The 26,826-nt window shown below is 43.9% G+C and overlaps 1 long non-coding RNA gene across 2 annotated transcripts; it reads left to right on the top strand.

Moving 5' to 3' along the window:
- LOC120399453 lies at window positions 1–25,080 on the top strand. 2 transcript variants are annotated; one of them, XR_005595173.1, is made up of 3 exons: window positions 1–174; window positions 5,420–5,546; window positions 24,953–25,080. It is a non-coding gene; the product is annotated as an uncharacterized LOC120399453 (long non-coding RNA). The 2 variants fall into 2 exon arrangements; XR_005595174.1 differs by lacking the exon at window positions 24,953–25,080 and adding an exon at window positions 20,734–21,311.
- Window positions 25,081–26,826: the final 1,746 nt, after the last annotated feature.

The raw sequence follows: 26,826 nt of genomic DNA, 5'->3' as shown, positions 1-26,826 counted from the left end.
CTCATGGACCCACTTCTCCTAGAAGGATGGAGATTTCTGAAGAAGGCCTGTCACAGCTTACCACCTCCACTAGGAGCACAAATTTACAGTGAAAGACTGTCTGTCACAGCTTCCCACTCTGAGGGATGAAGATCTCCAAGATCTATCATGGCCCTCTCCCATATAGCTCTTCGGGTATGTCAACCCAACATTTGGGAGAGAGACACCTCCAATGACAGAGATTTCACAACTTCCCTAGTCAATTTGTTCCAGTGTTTAACTACCCTGACAGGAAATTTTTCCTAATGTCCAAACTGCAGTTTAAACCCATTGTTTCTTGTCCTATCCTCAGAGGTTAAGGAGAACTGTTTTTCACCTTCCCCCTGGTAACTTCCCTCCCCCAACCTGAAACCCTCTCTCACTGATGTATTTGAAAACTGTTCTCATGTCCCCCCTCAGTCTTCTCTTCTCCAGACTAAACAAAACCAATTTTTTCACTCTTTCCTCATAGCCCATGTTTTCTAGACCTTTAATAATTTTTGTTGCTCTCCTCTGGATTTTCTTCAATTTGTCCACATCTTTCCTGAAATGTGGCACCCAGAACTGGACACAATACTCCAGCTGAGGCCTTATCAGTGCAGAGTAGAGTGGAAAAATTACTTCATGTGTCTTGCTTACAACATTCCTGCTGAGACATCCCAGAATGATGTTCCTTTTTTTGCAAAACTGTTACACTGTTGACTCATATTTAGCTTGTGATCCCAGATCCCTTTCCACAGTACTCCTTCCTAGATAGTCATTTCCCACTTTGTATGTGTGCAATTGATTGTTCCTTCCTAAATGGAATACTTTGCATTTGTCCTTATTTAATTTCTTCCTGTTTACTTCAGACCATTTCTCCAGCTTGTCCAGATCATTTTTAATCTTAATCCTATCCTCCAAAGTACTTGCAACCCCTCCCAACTTGGTGTCATCTGCCAATTATATATTTTATAAGTGTCTTCTCTATGCCATTATCTAAATCATTTATGAATATACTGAACAGAACCAGACCCAGGACTGATCCTTGCGTGATCCCACTTGACATGCCTTTCCAGCTTGACCATGAACCACTGATAACTATTCTCTGGGGATGGGTTTCCAACCAGCTCTGCACCCATCTTATAGTATCTCCATCCATGTTTCCCTAGTTTGTTTATGAGAATGTCATGAGAGACTGTATCAAAAGCCTTACTAAAGTCAAGATATACCACATCTACAACTCCCTCCCTATCCACAAGGCTTCTTACCTTGTCAAAGAAAGCTATTCGTTTGGTTTGGCATGATTTGTTCTTAACATGTCCTTGTTGACTGTTGGTTATCACCTTATCTTCTTCTAGGTGTTTGCAAACTGATTGTTTGAAAATTTGCTCCATTATCTTTCTCGGTACTGAATTTAAGCTAACTGGTCTGTAGTTCCCCTGGTTGTCCTTATTCCCCTTGTTATAGCTAGGCACTGTATTTGCCCTCTTCCAGTCCTCTGGAATCTCTCCCGTCTGCCATGACTTTTCGAAGATAATCGCTAATAGGTCAGAGATTTCCTCAGTCAGCTCCTTGAGTATTCTATGATGTACTTCATCAGGTCCTGCTGACTTGAAGACCATCTAACTTGTCCAAGTAATTTTTAACGTGTTCTTTCCCTATTTTAGCCTCTCATTCTACTTCATTTTCACTGGGATTCACTGTGTTGGCTGTCCGATTGCTACTAATCTTTTTGGTGAAAACTGAAAAAAAAAAAAAGGCATTTCGTACTTTCACCAATTCCACTTTTTCTGTTATTGTCTTTCCTTTCTCATTAAGTAATGGGCCTGTGCTGTCCTTGGTCTTCCTCTTGCTTCTAATGTATTTGTAGTATGTTTGCTTATTACTCTTTATGTCTCCAGCTGATTTAATCTCATTTTGTGCCTTGGCCTTTCTAATTCTGTCCCTACATGCTTGTGTTGTTTTTTTTAATATTCATCTTTCATAATTTGATCTGGTTGCCACTTTTTGTAGTACTTTTTTTTGTTGAGTTTCAGATTATTGTAGATCTCCTGGTTAAGTCTGGGTGGTCTCTTGCCATACTTCCTATCTTTCTGACACAGTGAGATAGTTTGCTCTTTTACCCTTAATAATGTCTCTTTGAAAAACTGCCAACTCTCTTGAACTGTTTTTTCCCTTAGATTTGCTTCCCATGGGATCTTACCTACCAACTCATTAAGTTTGCTAAAGACTGCCTTCTTGAAATCCATTATCTTTATTCTGCTGTTTTCCCTCCTACCATTCCTTAGAATGATGAACCCCATCATTTCATGATCATGTTCACTCAAGTAGCCTTTCACTTTCAAATTCTCAACCAGTTCCTCCCTATTTGTCAAAATCAAATCTAGAACAGCCTCTGTCCTTGTTGCTTTCTCCACCTTCTGAAATAATTTTTTTTTTGACTCTGATGCATTCCAAGAACAGGTTGGATAATCTGTGCCCCGCTGAATTATTTTCCCAACAGTTGCCTGCGTAGTTGAAATCCCCCATCACCACCAAGTCCTGTTCTTTGGATAATTTTGTCAGTTGTTTAAAAAAGGGTTCATCCACCTCTTCTTTCTGGTTAGATGGTCTATAGTAGACCCCTACCAGGACCTCACCCTTCTGTTTTTTACCCCTTTTATCTTTACCCAGAGACTTTCAACAAGTTGGTTTTCTATTTCCTTCTCAACATCAGTCCAAGTGTGTACATATTTGATGTACAATGCAATCCCTCCTCAATTTTTCCCTGTCTGTCCTTCCTGACCAAGCTAAACTCTTCTATACCAATATTCCAGTCATATGTATTATCCCACCAAGTCTCTGTGATGCCAACTATGTCATAGTTGTGATTATTCACTAGTATTTCTAACTCTTCCAGTTTGTTTCCCATACTTCTTGCATTAGTATACAGACATGTAATGTATATTTGACAAGGACTCTTTTCATGAGCAAAAATAGATAGATCCTGGGTAAAGAAGCTGCTAATACATAAAGCCCAAGGAAATGCTGAATATGTGCAAACATATCTGCAGAGTTTGTTTGATAACATATGGATTGAGAAAAGTTGATGCTTATAGCCAATTTTGTGCACACGGGAAATATATATTTGCTGGTTAATTTTAATTAACACATCTTTGGATGCCAGAAAAGGTTTCTGCTACAAGGCATGAGTCAATGGCCTGTGAATGAGGAACCCAAATACTTTCCCATCTGGGTAAATAGAGGCTATTTCTATCTGCTGTAGTCAGAGAAATAATTTAGAAGTACTCCAGAAATGCAACCCAGTGATGTGAAAGGACCTCAAGGACAAAAGGAGGAACACCTAGAGAAGGTCACCAGAGCTCAGTGAGTCACTCAAAAAGCCTTCCAAGAATAATAGCTCCTATGATCCAGGGCCTCGTTTAGAATGTTCCTGCCTTCTTTTATACTTATGGTTTCTAATACTGCCTCTTAGTGACCATGCTCACCAGTTTTAATTTCCCAAAATTAGTTTTATCAAATTATTAAAATTACTGCTGGGTTCTCTCAACCTGTTTCTCAGCACATTGAACATGTAACAGTTTTATCATTCTTATCTTCTTCTTGAGCTAGATTCCTGAAAAGCTGAGTAGCTCATTCACATCTAACATGCAAAATGATGAGCTGCTTCTCTCATATTTCTTACTCATAGGGAATAATTAACTGAGTTAAATTCTGTAGTTAAATTATGAGGCTCTTCGATAATACATGTTTATCTGTATTTGTTGTCTAGTGTAAGCCCCGTACCATTACAGTATCTTGGTGTGCTGAGTCTTCATTCATTCACTCTAATTTAAGGCTTCGTGTGCCAGTAATACATTTTAACGTTTTTAGAAGGTCTCTTTCTCTAAGTCTATAATATATAACTAAACTATTGTTGTATGTAAAGTAAATAAGGTTTTTTTAAATGTTTAAGAAGCTTCATTTAAAATTAAATAAAATGCAGAGCCCCCCAGACTAGTGGCCAGGACCCAGGCAGTGTAAGTGCCACTGAAAATCAGCTCGCGTGCCGCCTTTGGCACATGTGTCATAGGTTGCCTACCCCTGCCTTAAACTTTGTTTGGAAGAAAAAGAGTGAAACTGAATATTGGCAGAATAAAAAAACAAAAAGCACACAACACATTTAAATTGACACAGGTTTTCTTTTTTATTTGACCTGACAATCACATCATACCATTAATTTTTAAAGAAAAAATGACAGAACTATGTTCTAAAAATGAAACTAAATAGAGTCAAATCAATAATAGACACACCTTTATCTGTACACCTCTACACCGGATTTAAAGGGACACTGTCAGCTTAAAAAATAGAGGCCAGTTCTTCATCCAGCACAAACTGGCCTAGCTTGACTGAGCTAAGACAGTTTGCCCCAGCTGAGGACCTAGCACTGGATGTTGTATTGAAAACGTACACATTTTTGTGTATGGCTATAAATACGGTAGTTTATTAGGGAGAGGATTTTTAAAATCCATTTTTCATATCACTTATGATTTTGGTTTCTTTCTTTTATTTCTATCAGTCTGGAAAATGAAAACAACTTCCCTTTTGTTTATAGTCAGTTTCACTTTCATCTTCATTTTTAGGTTTTATTTTCTCCCTTTTGCCTCCCCTTTCACTTTTTTCCCCTTTATCCCCATCATGTCCAGTGGCAAAATGGAAAAAGGGAGGAAATGGAAAAAGAGCAGAAGAAAGGGAGCTGACACATAGGAAAATGTAATTCTTCTGTTTTTTTAAAAGCTGCAAGTTTTTGAAATGTTTTCTTTTTGAAAACTTCAAAATGGAAATTTAGAAAACATGATTCCCCCACCCCCTTGACCAGTGGTAATGATAAGCTTTCTTTAGAATTGTGTAGCAGGGATATCATTCTTTCTTTATATTTTTTTAAATTAATTTCTACAAAGCCCTATCACATTTCTAAATAATGCCACCGATTTTATTATTACTGTATTATTATTTGTGCTATTATAGCACCTAGGAGCCCTAGTCATAGGCCAGGACCCTACTATGCAAAGCTTTGAACAAACACAGCACAACAAGACAGTGCCTGCCCAAGGAGCTTACATAAGGCAAGAGATGGATACAGACTGAGGGAGGTGACCAGGAAAACAATATTGGTGATCAGCATGATTGGCAGCACAGCAGTCTCTGTAGATAGCAACTTGGCCAATGTCAGGATTTTTGTAGGCACCATGGCAAATGAGAGTTTTACGGAGGGTTCCCCACTTAATGCTCTAGAACTTTTTCATAAGGGTTCCTTAGTCAGATTCTTAGAGAACAGCTTCTTTGCTCCTCTAGTCTGACAATGAAAAGTAATTGTTAAACAGCACAGGAGTGAATGTTTTCTTCACAGCATACTAATGATATTTTTGTTTTCAAACAGTGTGCCATTACCAGCTCTACCACCATGCAAAAAGAAAGACCCCCTCAGCTACTTAGGAGAACATTGACATAGTGGACCCTCATCTTTAGGATGGTGGCCTCCTAGAAGTGACAAATCATAAGAAAAAGTAAGTACCATAATTGGGGATAGCAGCTTTTAGCTGAGAACTCAGATATTTTACAAGGATTAGTTAAATGAACCTCGGAGCATTCCTGTGAAGTAGGAACCTTCACTTCAAGGGACTTTGGATCAGGCTCCATATCATTGTCTTTTTTGCCTGTTTTGCAGATGGGAAAAATAAAGTTAAAAGAAAATGGAATGAATTTCTAAATTCATTTCTCTATTCTATGCCCCGTACTCACTGAGCTCTTAAAGCTGGGTTAAGTTAAAGCAGATTTAAGACCTCAGTTACAATGCATCTTCTGTAGTGTGGACAAGGACAAAGTGTGTGATTAGGAAGAGGTATGCCAGAGCTGAGTGGAGAAAAGGAAGATAAGCAAGAAGGTAAAGAGTTAAAACTGCAAGTGCTAAAAGACAGAGACAATGGGTGGAACATCCATTTCCTTACCATGTTTATCCAAAAATCGGGTTGCAGAAAGACACATTTCTGCCACAAACCAGGAGCATTCTATAGATTTTTTTCCCTGCCATCTTCAGCCTTAACATTAGATATGAAAAATTTGATATTGCATCATCACATAAATGTTAATTTATTAATTGCCGAATGATTTCAGGTAAAACCTCCATGATAGGCTACTTAACTAACACATTTAACATAAGGGTTGTCTGAGGAGGCTCAGTAATTCTTTAACTCAGCTACTTCCTGAAGATTCTCCATCTTGATATCATCTTCACATGCTGGATTATTTGCTTCCTTGCTGTATTTCCTCCCTCCTTTTCCACTCTGCTGCATAGTGGTTCCTGCTCTTCTTGCTGCACCTTCCAGCCTTATCTTTCTGTCCCTAAACAGCTGTCTCCAGGCCTTAAATAATCATGGAGACGGAGCAGTGCAGGAATTGAAGATTATCTTGACTCTTCAAGGTCCTTTGGTGGGCTTGCCTTAGAGAATCCTGCTGGGCTTTATTCATTCCTGCTGTACTTGCAAAAGGTCAAAAGCTGCTTAGATATGTGGTCATCCTTCCAGGTATTTTTGACATGAGGGAAAGCGGGAAGGAGTTTGTTTTAGAACCACATACTCAGGCCCACTCTTCCATGGGTGATGACAGCAACAGCGCCGCCAGCAGACTGAGAACAGCCCAGGATTTGAGTTGATTATACTGTCTGGGTTTAATATTTACATTTCAGGCTTCTCATGTTTTTCTTCTTGAGAAAAGTCTTGACGATTGTCAAGGATCTGAAATGCCAAGCACACTGACTTGTTTCCCTTGTGCATCTCTGTATGCGAAGCACTGCCAGGACAATGCTCTGAGACAATAATGTCTATTTAAGGATAGTAGCATGACATCATCTCAGCCACGTGCGAATACTAGCGCACATCTGCTCTGTGCTGACAGAGAACAGAAATTCCTCCCAGTAATTCCCCATGCTGCCATTTGCCCACTAGCCTTCAGTGACTAAAAAGAGCCTGGTTAACATGGTGTTTCCAATCCTATGCTGCTTTCACACAAAGCCAGTAGCCATAGCACTCAAACCCTAAGATATGAGGCGAAGCTGTTTCTGTAAAGCCACTTTCATGAGGTAGAGGGTGCAGAAGAGCACTACCCACGTGAGAGTGGCTACTATTATATGCAATACCTGTGGAGAACTGGTGGCCTGCCCATATCTGATTGCAGTGTGTGTTCCTTGCTGCACAGGCCCAGCTCTTATACTTCTGAACAAGGTCAATCACAGTCAAAGAGAAAGGAGTGGGAAATCCCTAAGGATTAGATAGTCAATAGGGAGCGGGAGAGGTTTTGCTGCATTCATCCAAACTACTCAAAAAGGCTCTTCAACCAAGTCTTAATTTTTAGTCCCTGATTAATTTACATATGTGATGTTAGGAGACTGATCACTTGTGAGTACAGATAATAGGACATAGATGTCTAATGGGGCATATGGAGAATGCTTCCTCCTTTGTGTTCTAGTCATGCATTGTGATCATTTGGATGGCTTGTTAAGGTTGCCAACTTTCTAATAGTAGAAAACCGAACATGCTTGCCCCACCCCTGCCCCTTCTCTGAGGCCCCACCCCTGCCCCTTCTCTGAGGCCCCACCCCTTCTCCAAGGCCCTACCTCCCACATACTCCATCCTCCCTTCCTCCCTCCCTCATTCACTAGCTCATTTACACCATGCTGGGGCTGGGGAGATGGTATGCAGAAGGGGGTTCGGGCTCTGGCTGGAGGTGCAGGCTCTGCGGTGGGGCTGGGGATGAGGGGTTTGGGGTTTAGGAGCTGGCTGGCGGTGCCGGCTCTGCGGTGGGGCTGGGGATGAGGGGTTTGGGGTTTAGGAGGGGGCTCAGGGCTGGGGCGGGGGAGATGGTATGCAGAAGGGGGTTCGGGCTCTGGCTGGAGGTGCAGGCTCTGCGGTGGGGCTGGGGATGAGGGGTTTGGGGTTTAGGAGGGGGCTCAGGGCTGGGGCAGGGGAGATGGTGTGCAGGAGGGGGTTTGGGCTCTGGCTGGGGGTTCAGACTTCAGGGTGGGGCCAGAGATGAGGAGTACAGGGTGCAGGAGGGAGCTCCAGCCTGGGGCTGAGGGGTTTGGAGTGCAGGAGTGGGTTCCAAGCTGGGGGAGGGGGTTGTGGTGCATGCTCCAGGTGGCGCTTACCTCAGGTGGCTCCCGGGAAGTGGCCAGCTGTCCTTCCTGCTCTTGGGCGGAGGCGCAGACAGGCAGCTCTACACACTGCCCCCCATCCATAGGTACTTCCCGCACAACTCCCTTTGGGTGTGGTTCCCGGCCAATGTAAGCTGCAGAGCTGGTGCTGGGTGGAGGGGGCAGCACACGGAGTCCCAGTGGCCGCAACTCCACCTAGGAGCAGGAGGAACAGCCGGCTGCTTCCAGGGAGCCGCACAGAGCCAGGTAGGGAGTCTGCCTTAGCCTTGCTGCACCACCGACTGGACTTTTAATGGCCCGGTCAGCAATGCTGATTGGAGTCATCAGAGTCCCTTTTCAATTGGGTGTTCTGGTCGAAAACTGGACACCTGGCAACTCTATGGCTTTTTCACCCACTTACACCTCCACTGACTTTTCAGTGAGGCGCCACATAAGCACAGCATGGCCTATGTCAGTCACTATAGAGGACTGAGGCCTCAATTCTTAACAATTCAAGTCTGTTAGCTTCAAGATGGACAGTAAGGCCCATCTTTTCTCTTATGGTTGTAAGGAGAAGGGTGAGGAGTAGGGCTGGAAACGCTGGTCCTGGATTCTGGCGGGGATTCAACTGGGGGGGTGTTAATTGAATATTTACATATAATCGTTATGCTGCTGGGCTAGTTCATCTTACAGCTATTAATGAGTCTATTATTAATATATTTTAAAAGATTATCAAGGGTACCCAGAGCTTTGGAGGGGGGCTCTTTTCTTGTAGAGGAGTAAGCAGCTACCTACTGAGATAAACAGCTAACTGAACTAGGGAGTGACTGGTTAGATTGCTGCATTCTATGATTTTGCATCATTCAGGGATTTCAGTCTCAAAGCTGCAGACACAATCTTAGAGGGCAGCTTTTACAATTTGTCTTAACATAGCTAGGTTAAACCTAGCATGGTATCTGTGATGACCAATTTTAATGTTATTATATTGGTCCCAGTGCCATATATATTTTAAAAGTCCCATATAAAATCATCTTCACAAACCTCTGAAGTTGAAATAGTTAACATGAGCAGTACAACATGAACTTATAATTGTTTCCTCCACTACATCCTCCTTATGTCTAATGCAGATTAAGAAGAGCTATTTGCAATTCTTTAGTCTCATTCATAGGCGGCACTAGCAATTCCTAAAGTTGCTTCATTACACCTTTTGTTCAATTTTACTTTTCCACCAATAGGTGGCAGTAGCAATGTCTCTATTTATCACACTATTGTGTGACAGAAATAGCGGCATCCAATAAATAAATAAAATAAATATGGGTGCAGCCTTTACTTCAGTGAAACAATCCAGGCAGGTTCACAGAGCGAGTTAAGTCCACACGACTTATTTCCCAAAGGCTCTGTGGTAGAAAATAAGTGTAGGGAGGCAGTTCATGTTTACACGCCCACTTCATCTTATCTCTGGCTTTATAAATCTACTTTCTATTTGAGAGCAAACTTTGTAACTCATCTAGCACAGTCATCATGCTGCCTGCCAGTTGCTCTCAAGTGTCCTTTCGTTTCTTATCCATATTCTTCAGATAATGCAAACTGCATTAAAATGAGGGCAAATGGCCTAATTTCATCAGAGTTAAATTGGGTTACATTCACCTCTGATAACTAAACCTAGATATTGGCCTACTTAATCCTACAGCTTTATCACTTCCTATGCAATACAAATGTAATGATTTTGCTGCATTAATTCAGAATGATCAGGTATTGATAGTCTGTTATCTCAGAGAATGTTATTGGAATACTACAGTTCGGGAGTGGGTGAATGAGGCAGTATACAGAATGAAAGGGTGTACTGATATCCCTTCAAAGGGTACACCCATCTGTCATTAATGTTCAGAGGACACACCAGAATGACTGGAGTTGTGTGTATTTCTTTGCCCTCTACTGAATTAGGCTTACTCAATAGTTTTTCAGTTCCCTCTGTTAGCTTAGTTAGTAGAGCGCTTTCTTCAGCTGCACAAGGTAGAGGGCTGTGTGTTCTTGTACCCAAAAGTCACAAGTTTTATTCTTTGTGCCTTATATACCGGGCTGGCTGTTGATAATGGTGCAGCCATGGTTAGTACACAAAACAAGAGGGAAACAGATCTCAGAGTAGGGCAAATATAACAGGTGGAAAAATAATTCTCAGGTAGATGGACTGTGGCAGAGCCAGGGTCCATGCAGCTGAGTGGAACTCAGCAGGAGTCCCAGAATAGGCAACAAGAAGGCACCTCAGTTTTAGTTTGATTTACAAGTTTTCTGGCGCAACAGAAGCAAACTAATATTCTCTGGCTGCATTCGCCTTCATGCAGCTTAACAGCCTTTAAACATGGAACACAACAATATTATAAACAAGAGACGTAGCTTTCCAGAGCTCCCTGATCTGGCTCCTAGTAAGAAACCCTTTCTATTTCCAGGAGCCCTGAAAGGCTCAAGCCTCAGTTATAAAGCTTACTTGATTACCTCAGGTATAGGCCTGAAGAGTAAGGAGTCCTTGAGTTACTCTCAGTTTCAGGGGACACTTCCAGCTGGGACATTGAAACCCTTCAAATGTCCACACCAGTGTCTGGCTCAGCAAGGCTTCTCCACTAGGTCACAACTGGGGTAAGGTGTCTCATGACAGTGGGGTCATTTATACAGAGCACCAAAAGATCTGGACAGCCCTCCTGAAGATACTATTAGAAATTTGGCCCAACATGCAAGTTTTGGTTTTGATTTTTTTTAAGAAGCTTTTTATAATTCTTTGGCAAACAGAAACCTTCCATTAATTTATTAATTTTTGTAATTCCAGTTTTTGGGTAACAAGTATTTTCCCTGCAATGTTTTTAATCCAAACAATGCAACATTATGTAAGTTCATCAAAGCAATAAACTCTCGTTCATTTTCAGTGTCCCTTTGCACTTTGAAGGCATGTAGGATTGTTATAAAAGCCCTACATCCCAACACCAAGGTCATTGTGATTTTAAAAGGCGAGGCTGCTTTAAGGTTTAGGAAGCACTCAGGAGGTTTGTGAGCTGGTGACAAGGCACAGCTAGTGGACACAGCTCAGCCTGAATCAGTCCAGGCTTCTGAAAACATCTGGCTCTCATTGATCATGCTCAGAGTAACAGTTCCTCCCAGGAACACCATTGTATTTGCTTAGCACTCTCATATTAGTAAATCAATACGTTTCCTTACAGTGATTGGTGTTCCTGGTGTTGCTTGATGCCCACTGTGATGGGACTACCTGAAAACAAAGGAGAATGCTTGGCTGTGTAGACCTATATCCTGATCCTGTGGTCCTCATTGAGAGAAAAATCCTGCAGGCAGTAGCAGCTGTCCCTGAGCAAGTACTCCCTGGTTGAAATCAGGCCCCCATAACTCAGTATGAATGGCTTTGAATGGAGATGTACTTAAAGTGCCACAGTGAAACAATAATACCAAGAAAAATACTTTAGAATAAACAGAGGGAGAATGATGCGACTTTGAAGATTATTTAAAAACCCCACTGAGTTTGAACTTAAACTAAAGCTAAATGATTCTCAGGTGGAAGCAAATGTTATCTGCTCTCATATGAAGTGCACTTGGAAGTACATTCATTATTATTTTTATTAAAGTGTAAGTTTTCTGGGCACGTTCTTTAAAGGGACACTGGCCGCTTAAAAAAAAAATCAAACTGCTAGCTGACTTTTTAAAATCTATTGTAACATCTAAGATTACTTGAACTGAAAGACATTCAAGAGAAAAACCCACACTTTTTTCAGCTTGTTTATTGTGTACATTTCACTGCACTTTGTGTGCAGGCAGTCATTTCCCCTGTTTGTGTGGGTCTCATACTTTCAATAGGGGAGAAAAAAAATCATGTTTTGAAGAACAGGAAAATGTGAAAGTGACAGTGTGACTCACAGATGTGTGTAGTACCAGAAGCTACTTTGAACTCCTTTCTCAAAATTTAATTTTAAGTCAATCGACCCTTAAAGACAAACAAAAGTTCATTTGTTCACATAGTAGAGCTGCTAAACTGCCACATTACAGCTAGAACAAATATGTGATCTTATCTATCATCTTGTCTTCATAACTGAAACCCTAATGTTATACAGTCCAAAGACAAGAAGGCTGGAAGTGACATCATCCATAACGTGTGTCTCCCTGCACTGGTAAACAGAAACTGAGATTTTTGATAACTAGGACTGTTACTAAAATAATAAAGCTCATGGTAGCTGTAACCAGGGAGGATTTAGATAGAGAATAATTAACCATGAAATTATGATCCAACTCAATAAAGTGCCAAAATTCATCCAACTAATTTCAGAGGCTTGTTTTCATGGCTGTTAAAAAGATAGATAGGAGAAAAATGATCTTATCTGTAGCCTCTCCTCCCACTGAACCAGTGAATGATTGCCTTTACGTTCATAGCTGATTTGTCTGTAATTACATTTATTGGTAACAAGATAGGGCAGTTCAGAGTATTAAAATTAAATGATAAGCTTAATTCTTTGGTGCTCGTTGGCCCAGAATAATGCTACTGAACATGAGTGTATTTGAGCATTTACATTAAACATAGTGAAACATACATCACTTGGAGTCAAGGAGCTAAATTACACTACATCCTTATAAACACCTTCCTTACTATGTAAGGACCTGATTCTACTCCCATAGTAGCACTAGGAAATTTTAATGGGAGCTTGAATCATGAACTCATATTTTGAGGTAGGGGATTCTTTGAAACAAGTTAATCAGAGAATACTAATCTTACCTACTTGTGCTTGCGCAAAACTGATCACTCTTGATGTATGCTGGATACAGGACAGGGGACCTTTTGCAGTTAAAAAAAAGAGCCATTTCAAAAATGCTGGGTAACTTACATACAAACATAATATCATAACATCCTTGAGGAGAGTTTTTCTTTTTAAACACAGCAATACAACTTTTTGTGGAGGCTGTATCCCCAAATGTTTTATACAGTTGAACCATATAAAGTTAAAATAAAATGTAATAGGCTGGAATTAAGAGGTGAGCAAGACAGAAGTCTTCATATTAGATTTTAAAATAAATGGAGTGCTGAAAAGATGCAAGATGTCTCTTAGGTCAGTGGTGGCCAGAATGTGAAAGGATAGCGAAGGGGGTTGGTGCTAGCAGTGAAGACAGTAAAGAAAAAGCCAGGTTACTAGGTAGGCTACAGCACGTCTATGATGCAGGGTTATAAGTGATGCAACCAATTTGGAACTGAACCCTGAAATGAAAAGGCAGCTAATGGAACCATTCGAGGTTGGGAATAATGTGATTGTGCTTCTTATCAGGTTAAAATGCACCCAAGTGTCATTATTTGAATCCACTTTAATTGCATTTCTGCTAATGCACTTAGATTTAAAACCCATATTTACAGATGTTTACAGATAGAGTGGCTGGCAATTTCTGGACGCTGTTTTTTGTTGCAAAATGCCGATTTGTCAAAACAAAAACTGTTTTGTGGCAATGTATCGGTTTTGATTAAACTTTCCATCCTGGACCTGGGAAATCTTCCTGGAGAATTTCTGATCAAAACAAGAAAGATTGACCAGCTCCAGAATAGACACTAGTCCTGTTGTCAGCTTGAACCAATGCGAAATGAAAACAAATGTCAAAACCTCAACATTTTTTATGAAACTAAATTCTTGTTTTAAAGCCAGGTCTTATAATTAGGCAATGAAGAGGAGTATTCAGCAAACAGTGTCTCAACCACAATTAAATATTGTGCCAAATTTAAAAACATTTCCAGCCATTTGTAAATGTCTAGATACAAAAGGGCCAGAAAGCTATTTAATGGTTTTGAACACTTTGTGCACTTGTGAAACTCAAGGATGGTTCTGATTTAATAAATGACAGAGGGATTTGAAATGAAGGACAAGAAATTTGTGTTTGCTGCACTGGCAGAGGGGGAACCACTGGAAGACTTAAAGGGAGGGGGGATGATATCAGAATGACAAGCCACTTCGAATGGATTTGAGAGGGGCGAGGTGGCAGGTATGAAGGCCAGAGAGAAGGAGGGCTTGGCTACACTGGAGAGCTGCAGCGCTGGTGGAGGCTTTACAGCGCTGCAACTTAGTCACCGTCCACACTTGCAAGGCACATACAGCACTGCATCTCCCTGGCTGCGGCGCTGGCTGTACTCCTGCTCTGCCTCGGGTATAACTATTGCAGCGCTGGTGATGCAGCGCTGGAGTGCAAGTGTAAACAGTGATTAATCTTACTACGCTGTAACTGACCTCCGGAATTTTCCCATAATGCTTTTAACTAAATTACTCTCTTAGTTTTGTTATGATGCCTCTCTTTGTTTTGTTGTGAACTCGGGGTTTCGGGAGCTGCTTATCTAAAAAACAAACACAGCTCCTGTTTGCTGTGAATGAGGCAGGCAGGGGGATGAATGTCTACAGCTAGTGTTTGCTTGAGGAGAGAAACAGTATGGCGGGGGGGGGGGTGAGGGGGAGAAAGGGAGTCCGTCGGAGCAGCTGCTTATCTGGTCTGCAGGCTATTTGCATTTAAGAGTGAATGAGGGGTCGAGGAAATGTTCAGATTTTGCAAGGCAGGGAGCTGACACAGAATTTGCAAGGCAGGCTTTGCAAGGCAGGGAGCTGACACACAGTGTCAGCTCCAAAAATCCACTCTCTCTCTTTCCTCCGCTCCCTGTCACACTCCACCCCACCCCCCTCTTTTGAAAAGCACGTTGCAGCCACTTGAATGCTGGGATAGCTGCCCATAATGCACCACTCCCAACAGTGCTGCAAATGCTGCAAATGTGGCCACACTGCAGCGCTGGTAGCTGTCAGTGTGGCCACACACCAGCGCTTTCCCTACACAGCTGTACGAACACAGCTGTAACTCCCAGTGCTGCACATCTGCAAGTGTAGCCATGGCCGGAGATTACAATAGACAAAGCACATAATGATTAGGGCTTGGATAAGAGTTGTGGCTCTAGGACCCTGCAGAGGTGACATCAGTGCCCCCCAAAGCTTGAGCCATTAGCACATTTTGCCATAACAATATAAACCTAGACACCAGATTAAACAACAATAAGAGTTATTCACTAAACCAGTGAAGCTGAGCTGGGCCCTTTAATGGTAGAGGACTAGCCGTGTATTGTACCGGCAAAGTGCTCCTGGTGTGGTTTAGTACTGGTGAAAAAGGTGATGATTGACAGCCATCAAATCTCATGGCTTGAAAAATGAGCAAGTCAGTTTTGCCTTGACATCACCTAACAGCAGGAAACCACTGTCCTGTGATATATTCTGATGAGGCTGGGCTTGATTCACCCCCAATCCAGATTAAACTGGTTTCTACTCGTATAACCCAGGGTGGGAATGTCTGCCTGGAGGGGGTTTGCAGGAGAGGTACCTGCAATCCCTTCTGCATGATGGGGCGATAGTCAGCCAGTACAGCCCGAGGCAGTTGGGGTGGCAATGATGCTTAAATTGACTGACCATATTTCCTGGGCAGCCTCCCATGGAATCCCAGTTGCCGCTCAAAGTTCCTCTTCTCCACAGGAACCTCCAGTGGGAACGAGCACTGGAAACACTGCCTCCTATCCCCAGTGGCAAATTCCTTTTGAACTGCACAGGCCTTCACTAGTGCAAGGGCAGTTTGTACCTACCCTCTGAGAGATGAATAGAGGTTGTCATCATCTCAAATCTCTCAGCAATATGCCTTATAACTTCTACAGGGGAATTATAATATGCTCATAGGTTCCTTTCTATTTAGTAAAGGCTAACATATGCAGCAGCTATGACTTTACTCATCCAGGTTCCACTGCATTATGTGGACAACTGGGGTTGATAGGCAAGTGTTACACACTGGTTCTCACTGTGATTACTGAGAAAAAGAAATGCCTAAGGGAAGCAAGAGGAAATTAAATATTAATTTAAATTGTACCTGATGAATTTTTAATAGTGTGAGCCAAATGAATAGGAGACCAAAGCCGCTTTCAGGAGGAAATGGAACTTACAATATTATATATATATGGCTTAAGCTGGAATTTGCGAATGCAGTTTATAAATGTTCTGTGCTGTACTGGCAATAACAGGAGTCACCGTTCAATGGTTAATAACCCAGGCTTCACTCTTTCATACCTTCACATAAATTATATTAATTTGCAAACACAGATTTCTTCAACTAGAAAAAGCTGCTTATCAAGGTGATGTACACTCATTCTAGTTTTGCACTAAACCTGTGACAATGAGAAGGTTTTATATTTTATCTATCTCTGCCCTAGAAAGGCTAAATATAGCAAATTGAGATAAAACGTTGACCCATCTAGGAAAATAAACGTGATTCAATTAAAAGAGCAAGACTTGTTTTATAAGGGAGAAATCTGATGTGCTCCTTTTGCTACAACTGTTCCTCCTCAGGCCTAAAGCTAATGTGTGCTCTGAAGACATTTCTAATGCCAAGCCCTTAGAAGGCAGCCCTCATCAGTTTGGGCTTTTCTCCTTGGGACCAATCTATGTCACATATTTTTATACAAAGTGTAAAATGTCCTGGGTTAAAATAAAATAATGGTGCATTTTTAAATACAATTTCAAAAATATACACTGTAAAATACATTTTTCCATAAGCAGGGTCAAGTTGAATCTCTTACTGCTTGTACATGCTGAAGTAAAACATAGCAGTTTAACAAGTGTGTCCAAATGCAGTCAGACTAAGGTGCAAGGAACTAAGGGCTGGTTAACACTGAAAATTTACATTGGCTTAGCTACGTCTCTTCAGGGTGTGAAAAAGCCACACCCCTGAGATGAATTCTTCTGTCAACCTAGCTACTGCCTCTTGGGGAGGTGCATTAACTACAGCAAGGGAAGAAGCCCTCCTGTCGCTGTAGTGAGTGTCTATATTGAAGCACTATACCGGTGCAATTATGCTGCTGTAGCATTTTAAATGTAGACAAAGGCTTTTATTAACTTGCATTTCAAAGCCGTGGCAGCAGCAGCGAAGCAAGTGTAGTCAGCGCCAGCAGCGCTGGAAGAAGCTGCTCCTCCTGCTCCTCTCCTCCCCTCTCTCCCTGGGGACTGCAGCGCAGAGCAGCGCAGCGCTGGGGCTGGCGCTTTGGGCACTGGCGCTTAGGCGCGCTTTGCAGCGCTGCAGAGGGTGTGTTTTCACACCCTGCTGCAGCGCTGCAAATTTGTAAGTGTAGCCAATCTAACATCGCTCCCTCTTGAGCTGGTCATTTCACAGTTGGCATTTCTTAAGGCACAGAGGTTCTGCAGAAGACCACAGTGGTTCTCACCTCCCTTAGAACCTTTCTTTAGGGATCACAGATTGGTGCACTGGGAAGACTGATGTTTTTATTTCAGCTCTTTTTGCAATGAAAAATGTTTCATCTGATGGTTAAACCCCTTTCCTATCTGGCATGGACAACTAGATAAGATTATAATAATGAAGTAAATCATTTCTCTCACCCATCTAATCCGGGATGGGTACCACATTTATTCCAGCCTTGTAATTAATGTAGTTTACTTACTTACTAACTAACTAATCCTTGCAGACTTTTAGCTGATTGGAATGCATAAATGCATTACATTTCTCTGGGCTCCAAACAGGCAAGTATTTTGATCATGTAGCCCAGCTGAAGTTACTAGATCAGATATGCTGACTTTCATAATCCTAGAATCAGATAATCGTATGACTGGAATGGACCCTGAGAGGTCATCTAGTCCAGTGCCCTGCACTCATGGCAAGAGTGAGTATTATCTAGACCATCTCAGAGTAAAGAGCGATTAGATCTCAGTTTGATACTTTTGATACACACAGTATTAGTGACTTTTTTTCAAACATGAAAAGATACATTTGTTTGACTAGCCCTTTAGCTCAGAAACAAAATGAATGGGTACTATAGACAGGTGTATGTAGCCTGTTGATATGTTTCAGTGTTTAAAAGGCCAGCCAATAAACAGAACAAATCAGAATACATTCTCAGTAGTGAGTTATACTGTAGCTGCATTAGCATTCATATGTAAAAACTCTGAGTAATTCACGCTGATGATTTATGACATTTCCAAAAACTTGTGGCAGATTGGCTGTAACAAGTTACTGCTGGTTCTTTGACATAATTTGTATTTGCAGAATTTTCTGCCACATTTTATCTTATAATTGTAACAAGAAATAATTGTATGTGTGTGTGACGAACTGGGACTGTTCTTAATGTGGTCTTTGAATGCTGGGTGGGGAGTGTTGGCCTGGGAGGACGGTCTGCATTGGGGAATGGGAGACTGGCCTTGAAGGAAGATACCTGAGCATGTAAGGTGAGAACCCAGGAAGGGGTTAGAGGCCAGGTGACACCTCTGCCCAGGAAGCTGAACAAAGATGGGGGGGGGGAGAGGAGATGCTGGGGAGTGAGAGAGTTTCAGGAGCTGGCTGGGGAATGGAGGGAAGCCCAGACAGGGCTCTGACCCCCCAATGGGGCTGTGGTGCTCCTGGAACCCCAAGATGGACCTAATTGGGGAGGATCCTGTTGTCTGTGCCTGCAAGACCTGTCTTGGACTGTGTTCATGTCATCTAAATAAACCTTCTGCTTTACTGGTTGGCTGAGAGTCATGGTGAATCGCAGGAAGCCGGGGGTGCAGGGCCTTGTGTCCCCCCACATTCCTTGACAGTATGTATTTACAGTTGAATGGTATATTTTCTACACTAGATTTCTTTAAATTCTAGTACTTCAGCTTTTCCTAGATCTCAGATTCCATGTTAATGTTATGAGCTGGGTAAAACCTTGTTATAGTCAAGTTAAAACCTCATTGAGATTGGTAGGTGTGAAGCCACTCTTCAATTAACATAACTATAAGCAGAAGACCTGCCTAAGAGAAAAGGTATGTGAACCTGCCCAGGAGCTTTTGGTTCAGTATTGTTTTGTATAGGGATGGGGGGCGGGGTTTATTGGGGGGAGGGAGAGGATAGAGAGAACACACAGATTCTGAGGTCAGACAAGAACTAAGGCCTTGGCTATACTTGTGCGTTATAGCGCAATAAAGCCACCAAGAGCACTCTACCTCACTCCCCGGCCATACTGGCAAGGCATGTAGAGCGCTCTGACTCTGCGGCTGGAGTGCTCCTGGTCCTCCACCTCCTCGAGAGGAATAATGTTTGTTGCGCTCTCGCTGGAGCGCTGCGGTGCCAGTGTGGACACCTAATGCGCTTTGATTGGCTCTGATTGGCCTCCGGAAGTGTCCCACAATGCCTGTCCTAGCCACTCTGGTCATCATTTTTGAACTCTGCTGCCCTGTCCTCAGGTGACCAAGCATCAGACCCGCCCTTTACATTCCCTGGGAATTTTGAAAATCCCCTTCCTGTTTTCTCAGCCAGGCGTGGAGTGCTCTCAGTGCATGTTTCCAGGTGGCCATGCCTCCATGCACCAGGCAATCCCCAGTATGGAGCAATGGTGAAGTGCTGGATCTCATCAGTGTTTCGGGGGAGGAAGCTGTGCACTCCCAGCTGTGCTCCAGCTGTTGGAATAATGATACCTTCAGGCACATATCAAGGGCCATGATGGACAGGGGCCATGACTGGGATGCGGTGCAGTGTCGGGTTAAAGCGAAGGAGCTGCGGAATGCCTACCGCAAAGCCCACCAGGCAAATGGCTGCCCCAGTGCTGCCCCCATGGCCTGCAAATTCTACAAAGAGCCTGATGCGATACTTGGGGGTGATCCCACCTCCACTGCAACGACCACCATGGACACTTCCGAGCCCAGCACAGCAAGGGGGGGTGGGAGGAGAAGGAGGAGCAGGAAAGCACGAGCGATGGTGCTGAGGTGGGGGGAGACACCCCAGAATCCCTAGATGCATGCAGCCAGGAGCTCTTCTCAAGCCAGGAGGAAGGCAGCCAGTCATGGTGTCCAGTGCTTGGGGAAGGACAAACAACAGAGGAGGCTCCTCAGAAGCAGCTTTCTTTTCGGGAAGCAAGTTTTTAGGTACGGGTTCTTTGGGAGAAGAGGGTAAGAGCTGCATGCATGCCTAGATGCGGAATAGCACATTGATGTGGTCTATCACATTGCGGTAATCAGCATCGGTGATCTCTTCAAAAGTCTCAGCCAGAACGTGGGCAATGTGCCTGCGCAGGTTTATTGGGAGAGCCAGCGTGGTTCTTGTCCCAGTCAGGCTAACGTGTCTGTGCCACTGTGCCTTGAGGGGCGGGGGGGACCATTGCTGCACACAGGCAAGCTGCATATGGGCCAGGGCGGAAGCCGCATTGTAGGAGAGACCCTCTCTTGCTTCCCTGGTCACCCTCCCAGCATTGAGATATCCTTTAGGACGAAATGCTGTGGAGAATGTTGGGACAGTGTTCGGTGTAGGTGGCCCCTGCAGCTGTTGGCTCTCGCCAAGGCACAGAAACCCAGAGGACAGTACAGCCATGAAATAATCAGTCCCCATAGACCCTGTGCTTACTCACCATTTCTGGGGCTCCCCTGGGTTATGTGTGCTCATGTTGGGACAGGCAAATTATGGTTTTTGTGATTGCCCTCCTTAAGTATGGGGGAATCATTACTCTGTCTGGTGTGTACAATGCTGCCTCTGTTAAGTGTTGCATTTTGCCTGTCTAGGTGGAACCTTGAGATCTCAGCCGTCATTCTTATCACTGGCCAACAGACTGAGAAGACTCCGGAAGAGGCCGCATAAAAGCAAAGAAGACATGTTGCATGAAGTCATACAGCAGTCTGTAAACGAGAATCGAAAGGCACAGAAGTGGAGGGAGAGCGAAAGGAGGATCCTCCAGGAAAATGCAATGCACTGGTGGCAAACCACGGAAAATGGCTAATTAGCATAATGGAGCGCCAAGCGGACTTTATCCACATGCTTGTCACCATGCAGGCAGAACACTACTGCGCTTGCCCCCCCCCCCCACCCCAGCAGGCCTTGTCCCAAAACTCTTCCCCTTGTGCCCCCATGTCCCTTCCAACCCACTTTCCCCAACATCCGGGTTCTTATCACCCGCAGCTGCCTCCTACACCCGTAGCTTCACCATCCACCCACGAAATCTACAACCCTTATCCATTGCACTCAACCGCCCTCAACGTGCCTTATAGCCATCCTGAAGTGCAGCACTCAGTGCACAGCACTCCAGACAGGATTCAAGAGTATGAAATAAGGACATACTCAAGCCTATGAGTGAACCGGGCCCCACCCCTTTGCCCTTTTGGTATTTCTGTGTTACTTTCTTTTTTTTTAATGAATGAATTTTCTTTTCAATAAATGGAGTTTTTTATTTTGAAAACATACTTTATTAGTGCATAAAGCAAAATAAACCTTTAGTCCAGGAAAGCAACAAGCACTGCAAGACAGTGTACCAAACACAGCCACTGCACTTCACTCCCGTGCAGGGCACCAGACGTTACTGGTGGCTTTCAGCCTCAAATTGCTCCCTCAAGGCATCCCTAAGCCTTGCAGCCCCACGCTGGGCCCCTCTAATAGCCCTGCTCTCTGGCTGTGCAAATTCAGCCTCCAGGTGTTGAACCTCTGTAGCCCATGCCTGAGTGAAGCTTTCATCCTTCCCTTCACAAATATTATGGAGGGTACAGCACGCAGATATAACCGCGGGGATGCTGTCTTCGGCCAAGTCCAGCTTCCCACAAAGAGAGCACCAACAGCCTTGTAAATGGCCAAAAGCACACTCCACAGTCTTTCAGCACTGGCTCAGCCTGTAGTTGAACCGTTCCTGGCTGCTGTCCAGGCTCCCTGTGTAGGGTGTCATGAGCCATGGCATTAAAGGGTAAGCGGGGTCTCCAAGGATCACAATGGGCATTTCGACCAGGGGCGGCTCCAGGCACCAGCACGCCAAGCGCATGCTTGGGGCGGCAAGCTGTGGGGGGGCGCTCTGCTGGTCGCCGCGAGGGCGGCAGGCAGGTTGCCTTCGGTGGCATGCCTGTGGAGGGTCCGCTGTTCCCGCGGCTTCGGTGGACCTCCCGCAGGCATGCCGCCGAATCTGTGGGACCGGGGACCTCCCGCAGGCAAGCCACCGAGGGCAGCCTGCCTGCAGTGCTTGGGGCGGCAAAATACCTAGAGCCGTCCCTGATTTTGACTTCCCCTACGGTGATCCTCTGGTCTGGGAAAAAAGTCCTGTCTTGCAGCTTCTTGAACAGGACATGTTCCAAAAGATTCGTGCATCATGAACCCTTCCAGGCCAGCCTGCGTTAATGTCAATGAAATGATCACAGTGATCCACAAGTGCCTGGAGAACCATGGAGAAATACCCCTTTCGGTTAACGTATTCGGAGGCTAGGTGGGCTGGTGCCAGAATAGGAATATGCATCCCATCTATCACCCCTCCTCAGTTAGGGAAACCCATTTGTTCAAAGCCAGCCACAATGTCATGCATGTTACCCAGAGTCACAGTTCTCCTGAGCAGGATGCGATTAATAGTCCTGAAAACTTGCATCAACACAATTCCAACTGTTGACTTTCCCACTCCAAACTGGTTAGCGACCGATCAGTAGCTGTCTGGAGTTGCCAGCTTCCAGACTGCAATAGCCACCCACTTCTCCACCGGCCGGGCAGCTCTCAATCTTGTGTCCTTGCACTGCAGGGTGGGGGTGAGCTCTGCACATAGTTCCCATGAAAGTGGCTTTTCTCATCCGAAAGTTCTGCAGCCACTGTTCATCATCCCAGACTTGCAGGACGATGTGATCCCACCACTCAGTGCTTGTTTCCCAAGCCCAAAAGCGGCGTTCCATGGTGCTGAGCATTTCCGTGAATGAGACAAGCAATTTCGTGTCGTATGCGTTACACGACTTGATATCATCATTGGACTCCTCACTATCACTTTGGATCTTAACCAGTAACTTGACTGCCAAATGAGACGTGTGGCGAGACTCGTCAGCATGTTCCGCAGCAGTTCGGGCTCCATTCCCACAGACCGAAAGGGAAGACAAAGCGCACTCTGCACAAAAACCATTGAAAGATGGTGCCAAATGTGGATGGAAACACAAAGATTGCTGGGATGCAAAGCAATGCATCATGGGGCGTTGGGACAGGATCCAGAATGCCCTGCACCCCACACCCGCTTCCCACAAGCCACAGCGCAAGAATGGGAAGAGATGCTCTGTGGGATAGCTCCCGATAATGCACCACTCCAAATGCCGCTTCAAGTACCACGAATGTGGCCACGCCAGTGCGCTTACAGCTGTCAGTGTGGACAGACTGGAGCGCTTTCCCTGGTGCGCTCTCCAAAGGCTGGTTTAACCCAAAGCGCTCTACATCTGCAAATGTAGCCATGGCCTAAGAGAGAGACAGACAACATGAAGGAGTAGTTGAAAGCATAATGGCTGACCCTGGAAGAAACCTGGAAAGAGGTTTTCAGGTTACGGTGCCAGCTGAAGAGTGCTCTTGGTGCTATGAGCAAAAGAAGCTGTCTCCTGCTATTTGATTCCCTCTGTGTTCAGAGACACAGGGCTTTGTGCATTTTTTGTAAATAAACAAAACCGCATCAAAGAAAATACCAGACTCCATCAATTTCTATTTCCAACTGGAACGATCTACTAGTTCCTGAATTTTTGACTGTCCTCTCAGGCCAACAGGGGTAACAATAACATTGGTGACTTTAATAAGTAGGCTTCCTTACAGAGGCAGGGTAGATTTCTTCAGTTATAGAAAAGCTGGTCAGGTTGCTGGAAGTTAGGAGGGCTCAGTTTGATTCGCAACTCTGCCACCGATTCACTGTGTGAGCTTGTACAAGTCGTTTACTGTCTCTGGGTGAAATCCTAGCCCCTAGTGAAGTTAATGGCAAATCTCTTATTGACTTAAATGGGACCAGGATTTCCTCCTCCATGCCTGAGATTCTCCATCTGTAACATAGGGATATCAATGCTTAGCTACCTTGGGCGAGCGATGAATTGAAAGCAATAAGGCTATGTCTCCACTGCCTCACAATTTGGGCTATGGAGGTGTGAATAGCAGAGTGCGCTAAAGTTCTGCTCTGTAACTCCCCAGTGAGGACACAGTGGTACAAACTAAAAGGTTCCTTGTTCTCATTAATGTAGTCAGGGCCGGATTTAGACCTTATGTGCCCCTAAGCACAGCATCTTCAGCGCTCTCTCCCCCTGCCCACCTACAGCTGACCTTCGTGTTTTCCATAAAAAATTAAACTCTCTTCTGTTTCTGCCCCACATGCCCAGGATTGACCCCATTCCTCCCTGCAGCAGCCCCTCAAAGCAGCACTGCCCGTCCCTAGCCCACCTCTCCACAGGATGAAGGGATGTTCTAGCTGACGTGTCTCCCCGGCGAAAGCCACCATCCGTCCCAGGGGCAAAACTACAGGCCAACGTTTCAAACTTGGGCATCTCAAGTTCGGCACCCCTAGAATGCCTACTGTGCCTAATGGAAAATCCTGCCCTGAATGTAGTCCTATATTAATGCGAACTAGGAACCTTTTAGTTCACGTCCGCAGTGCCCTCACAGGGGAGTTACAGCGCAGCACTTTGGTATGCACTGCTATTCACAGCCACATAGGCCGATCTATGGGGCAGTTCTGACATGCCCTAAGTAAGTGTACAATATTATTGGTCCAGCTCATGAAGAGTGTAGTTATTGAAGTTAATGGGAATTTTACCTCTAAGGGGACTAAGTAGTGACCTCAGGATTTGGCTTATTGTTGAGTTATCGAATACAGGTAGATTGCTGTAGTGGATGCACCTCTCTCAGCTATCATGATTTTAGTGGGCCATTGTAATTCTGAGCACGAGGAACTGTGGCATTCTGCATTTGACACAAACATGAGGCCTCAGCCTTGATTATTTTATTTCTGTAAATGTAATTTGATGTTTCTAGGTGCTGGGTGAGAACATGTTGTTCTGTCATCACCAAACCTAACTAGAGTTCTCCATGGAAAGGCGCAGAAAACGGCAGGCACTGATTTCCTCAGAAATGGAGAAGAATGGTTTAATTTCAATATTCATGTATGTACCTCTAGCAATTCTTCCTTTTCTCCCTTCATTGGGGACTCTGCTCCTGAAACATTGCCAAAGTTGTTGAGAGGCCTAGTATATGGATTGATCTTTGCCTTCCTCTTCTCTTTATTTCAGGTCCCGCCTACTATCAGTAGCAGCCACCACACCCAAATTTTGCAGCAAAGCTAATTATTCTACAAAGGGGGAATTATGAAGCAATTAACGGGAATGAGGCATAAGAGCATAACATCACAGCTGCCTCCCTCTTTCAAGCCTCAGCCCAGTGCTTAATTTGTGCCAGAGCTTGCCAGGGCTGACGCCTGGCACCTCTAGACTTAGCAGTTCCTAGCTCCGGCACCTCTGGCCTTGCTACATCAGTTAGGAATGTAAAAAAATTACTAGAGCCCCAACACCATATTCATTACAAATTAAGCACTGCCTCACCCTGTATCTTGTGGACCCATCTGCCATTGGCTGCCCCCATCCTCCAAAACTAGCCACACACTCCCTCCTCCTATGGCAGTGCTCAGATCTGCCCAAGGAGAGCTCTGCTTCAGTGCACCTCAGGAGTTGTGCAGCTAGGGAAAATGGCTGCCAGGCAGAACTCCATGCAGTGGAGTCTGCAAGTCTCCGGTATTCCCTGAAGTACTGAAATCCTTCCATCACTAGCTACCCCTATTCCTCCAGATGGCCACATAAAATCCCACTCTTTTTTATAGCTATGGCTGGTAAAATGACTGTGCTCCTTCTCTATTTCAGAGGCACACCTCACTACAATCCTCCAAGTCTGTTACCTCTAGACTGTTCTACCACAATGCTGCACTATGACTGGGACTCATTGTAAAACCCATGCAAATGCTTCTGCTAGTACATAATGCAGGTAATCAGCTTCTGAACATGGCACATAGTACATCCTGGTACACAGGGAAGATCATATTACACAAATAGGCTGCCTGTGCAAATGGGTGCCAGTTTATTAGCTTGCCTTAAACACAACAGATGTTTGGAACCGAAGTATCAGTGTTTATTTCTCACCTTCCTTCCTTTTTGTATTCAGACAGTTTTAGCTTTTAAATCCCATCTGAAAGGATTTTTATTTGATGTTGCTTTTAATTGTGCTGAATTGTTAAGCACTGTGGGACTTCTGTGAAGGACACTGTCAAAACAGATAGACACACACACAAATGTACCCAATGAAGGACAAGATGATTTCTGTCGAAATCAGGAAAAGACAGCATGGGGAAAATTTATGCAGCAACTTTCAAAGCACTGTGATAGAATGAAGTTGTGTCATTTGATGGATGGAAGGCTCACTAACTAAGCAAGAAGGAACCAAGGGTGCTGATACAATTTGTATAGTGGTGAGTGCTGAGAATCACTGAACTAAATTATAAACTCTGGATATGATGGAAATCACTTCAAGCCAAGAGGTGGGGCAGCACCCCTAGTTCCAGCACCTATCGAAAGAACAGCATTTAGTGAATATTAATGGTGAAGAGAATAAAGCCTCTATCTACTGTCATATTGTATAGTGATACTCTGCTGTCAAAGTATTGTCCTCAGATGAAACCACAATTATTGATGCTCTGTGTTTGGGATAATAATGCAGATAACTAGTATTAATTTTATTCTCTGTGTGTGAGTACAGTATAATTTATTATACAATACACACCGTTATATTATTATAAATTATAATCTAATTTATACCAGACACACACTGTATAAAGTGGGATGTACATGCTAATGATTTCAATT

Source organism: Mauremys reevesii, linkage group 2 (assembly GCF_016161935.1).
Source record: "Mauremys reevesii isolate NIE-2019 linkage group 2, ASM1616193v1, whole genome shotgun sequence".
In the NCBI taxonomy this organism is placed as follows: Eukaryota; Metazoa; Chordata; order Testudines; family Geoemydidae; genus Mauremys; species Mauremys reevesii.
Note: the sequence above shows the minus strand (reverse complement) of the source record. Positions and strands in the feature narration are given on the sequence as shown.